This window comes from Chinchilla lanigera, unplaced genomic scaffold (genome assembly GCF_000276665.1).
Source record: "Chinchilla lanigera isolate Chin_1 unplaced genomic scaffold, ChiLan1.0 scaffold00068, whole genome shotgun sequence".
In the NCBI taxonomy this organism is placed as follows: domain Eukaryota; kingdom Metazoa; phylum Chordata; class Mammalia; order Rodentia; family Chinchillidae; genus Chinchilla; species Chinchilla lanigera.
This window is the reverse complement of record NW_004955469.1, coordinates 5,019,331-5,023,391: the sequence shown is the minus strand read 5'-3', so window position 1 is coordinate 5,023,391 and position 4,061 is coordinate 5,019,331. Positions and strand designations below refer to the sequence as shown.

The 4,061-nt window shown below is 39.2% G+C and overlaps 1 long non-coding RNA gene across 1 annotated transcript; it reads left to right on the top strand.

The window, feature by feature from the left end:
- Nucleotides 1–2,484: 2,484 nt before the first annotated feature.
- Nucleotides 2,485–3,473, top strand: LOC102019903. The gene is made up of 2 exons (XR_263430.1): nt 2,485–2,589; nt 3,217–3,473. It is a non-coding gene; the product is annotated as an uncharacterized LOC102019903 (long non-coding RNA).
- The last annotated feature ends 588 nt before the right edge of the window (nt 3,474–4,061 follow it).

The window sequence follows — 4,061 nt, the reverse complement described above, 5'->3', positions numbered from 1 at the left end:
CCAGAGGACTGTCGGAATTGCTTCAGAGAGTGTGGAGAATGACTGGAAACATGTTCAAAGCAAGGAGAAATATTTTCAGGAGCATTGATGCAATGTGTCTTTCACTATGAACATTTTTTAATTTAAATTTTTTTCTGCACTTTTCAGTCACATTACATTAGTTTTTATCTACGTTAATTGCTGTGTTCTTTTATGGTAAATGCTACCAGATTTATTGTGGTTTTGTGATTAATATGTGGCATCTAACAAATATTGTTGAATAAATAAGTGGACAAGTCAATGAACGACGCGTTATCCTTCCCCAAAATTCCATAGTGTGGAGGTTGAATTTCATTTTAAACTCCTTACTCCACGGTTCATCCTGTGGTTTTCTGTAATAGTGTCTAGTGTTGATCTGCAGAGATGTGAAGCATTCATCTATTTGCCCGCCACAGGGAAATCAGATTTGTCATCTTCTTTATTTGATGCTCCAAGAAATTCTCCAACATTTTGCTTTGATTTATCCATTTAATGTGTTTTCTTTCTCTCCAGGTACCATGAATCATTCTTTTCCCTGTTTCTGACTCTGCTTTCTAAATCAGTCAGCAACTATGCTGTTACCTTGTATTTGGGACTTGTATACCATAGGTCAGGATTGATTTGCCATATTTGGGTATTTGCATTTTGTATTCATCCTTTGGTGTTGCTTTGTTTTCCTTCATGCTAAGGCTGCCTTTAATGCAAGTAGGATTAACATCTCCAACACATATCTGAATTCTCTTGAGACCCCTCTGATCCTCTAGTTGAACATTTCTGCACTGAGGTACACTTGCCTTTCATGCAGGGAGATTTACTGGATGAAGAAAGCTACTGAGTGTTATAGAGACTCTCCGTCTGACTTTGGATATCTTTGTCATTGCATACCCTCCGAAAGGATAAATGATTATTTAGTCACTCAGTGGAGGTTTGAGTTTTCCTGAACTGAAACAATTGACACAAATATAAATCTTGCGAGCCATTCAGTTTTAGTGGAAATGTTTTATTGTATGCTGCAGACTGAAAAAGATCTTCTGTCTCTGCTATGTATCTAGATAGATTGTATTTTCTGAAACGGATTTAAGGAAATGAGCAAGTGAATCTTCAACTTTGCAAATTTCAAACATTCATTTATATAACACATTTATTAGGTACAAACTCTATGCTAAAAGTGTTCTATTTACTTGTGTTAAATCATAAGTAAGACACATTCTCACTCTGCAGCAGAATGTTCAGTAGAGTGTGAAAGACAGACATGAAAATAACTGTGAAGTGCTGGGTCACTTCCATGACAAAGGTACACACACACAGGGCTGCCATCGTGTCCCAGAGCTCACTGTAGCTCTTTATGCTGCCCTGAGCTGGAAAGGTCTGTGGTCTGTCGTAGGGTCAAACTTGGCCCTTTGTAAGTGGACAGAAAAAAAAAAATTGATCTACCCAAGGTTAATGCTTTTGAAAAATTATGAAGTGAAAGTTTGCATATAACACTCAGGATAATGAATGGAAATGAAGAAAGAATTAGAGAGCAGAAGTGTTGCAGTGTTAATTTTGTCACCGAACACCCACCCACCCAGCCACTGGAGAAGTGACTATTTCAAAACTGGAAGACGAATGCTGTACCCAAAGGTCCGAGTGGGAAATGTAGAGATTCTCATTTTAGCATTTTAAGACTAACTGGCATATGTTCCTGGCAATTTCATTGCATAAATCATGTTTTAAATAAACGAAGTAGGAACAGTCTCGGAAAATCAGGACTTTCACATTTAGAACTTCAGATGTAAGCATCATGTTTTGATCCCTAAACAAGCTTCTTTCTGTTTACAGAGTATGTTTTGTCATAACAACTTATAAATTGAGGAGTGAAAGTTGGAAAAATTATCTCAGGTTGTACAGTGGAGGTGGAAAAAGAAACAGAAACACATATTTGGAGGAGTTATTGGGAGATAAAGATGGTATGAAAATTTTGAATACATTTACTGACCTTTTAGTATCTGTACCACTCACACACAGAGGAATGCTAATATAGTTCCTGTGCGTTGCAAGGTAAACCAGGATAAATCTACCCCACAAATAAATCTGTTTAGAGTGCTGGCTCCCAGACTTGTGGAACATCCTTCCAGAGAAGAAAAGGAACTGTCTTATAGGTTCTCCCTCCATAACATTCTTGAAAGCTAACAGTATTAAGTACTATCTATAGGCTAGGCACTGTTGTAAGTTCTAATGCATATGAAGTCATTATACCCTTGGAAGAATATGGGTTATGATCCCCAACTTCAAATGAGAGAACAGAGAGGATAAAGCACTAACCTAAGGCGGAAGTGGACCCGTCAGAATTCAGACCAAGGAAGTTCTGCTCCAGAGTACTCTGAGAATCTTAATCACTGTATGAATCATCTGGGTGATACTGGAATGGAATGTTGTTTCCATGGCAGCCAGAATGCCGTGGAAATCGTAAGAGAATAGATCCTACCTCGCTGTTTGGAGACTGTGTCTACATATGAAACCCAGAGATCTGTAATGTGGAATTGGACATCTCACCTCTTGGCTCTAAATTCATCCTTCAGTATTCATTAGGTAGCAATGGACTGGGTGGAAAACATTTCTTCTTAACAATCAGCACAACGTGAAGTTCTGTCAGTAGAGGGCATTGAGGACAAAGCTTTTTTTTTCTGATTCTGATCTCTTTTGGTTGCTGTACTTGCCTCACTATCTATGGTGTGCATATATCCATATAGGGGACATCCAGTTGTTTCTTGTTCCAGCTACACACCCAGAGCACAGTACCTGGGAAAATGACAGCCCAGACCCAAGACTAATGATGATTTTCTTGCTATTCTCCTGACGTGAACACCAAAAACTTCAGGTCTTGCTCCTGCAGTGAGGCACCCTGCTCTATGCCCATCTGTTCACCAGCAGTGATTCATTTGTCCCTTGGAGCCTGGTTGTTACTTGTTTTGTGGCTGTTGAAAAGATTTGCCTGGGAAAACCAGCCAACTTCCCCACCACCCAGTCATCTGCAGCTACAGGTTATTTGATGTGGTCCAGACAGCAGCACTGCAAGGTGTCTCTCTTCCAATATTGCCTTCCCTTCCCCACTCACCATCCGCCCGAAAGTCCCTACTATAGTTATTCTTCTACCATAGCTTAATAAGTATTTATATTGTTTCCTCTCTTTAAATAATTATGTTTTCTTGTTCCCAGTTGGACACAGATTGATGGAGAAGCCTTGCAGGCTGTGTACACTGAAATGCATGGTACACTGTTCCTGAAATACATATACAAGAGCATATCTCTTCATCGGTGTGAGAGATGATACAGGAAGCTAAGTCAAATGATGTGTGTGTGTGTTTCTGTGTAAATGTTCTAGTGGGAAGCAGGGGTTCTACAGATCTCTGTCCCAGGATGAGGAGAATGAAACATTGAGTTTTCCACAAATTAAACAATATTTCCTACCCATATACCAGCTTGAGCATTACACTGAAATAACGTGGCCCTCTTTTGAAAGATTCAAGTCCATGACTTAATGACTAGATTATACTTTGTGATGCTTGTTGAAATTTACAAGAAAGATAATGTGTGTTACATCCTTCAGAAATTGACTAATTCAAGTACAATTCAGAACAATTTACTAATACGCAGTGATTTATAAGGAGATTTCACATACTTAAGAATTTCAGAATGGAATGCACGAGAGAGTGGCCGAATTGAAATGGCTCTTACTTATCATGAAAAGGCAGAGCTGTTTTAAAGTCCCGTGACTAGAGCATCTGGGATTTGCATACGCTCATCCTCCAGTGTAACAGTGCCCTGTTGGCACCAGCTGTGACTGTCTCTGGGTGATACATCCTTTCACTGGGATTTGATCATTGTCCTTTAGCATAGGTAACACTGGTGATATGACAGAACAAACGGTATGCTTTCTATATAACAAGAAGGGTCACAAGGCAAGTGTTGTATCCAAATACAGCAACTGTGATCTTAGCATTCTTTTTTTTTTTTTTTTTTTGGTACTGGGAAGTAAACTCAGGACCTCATGCTTGCCAGGC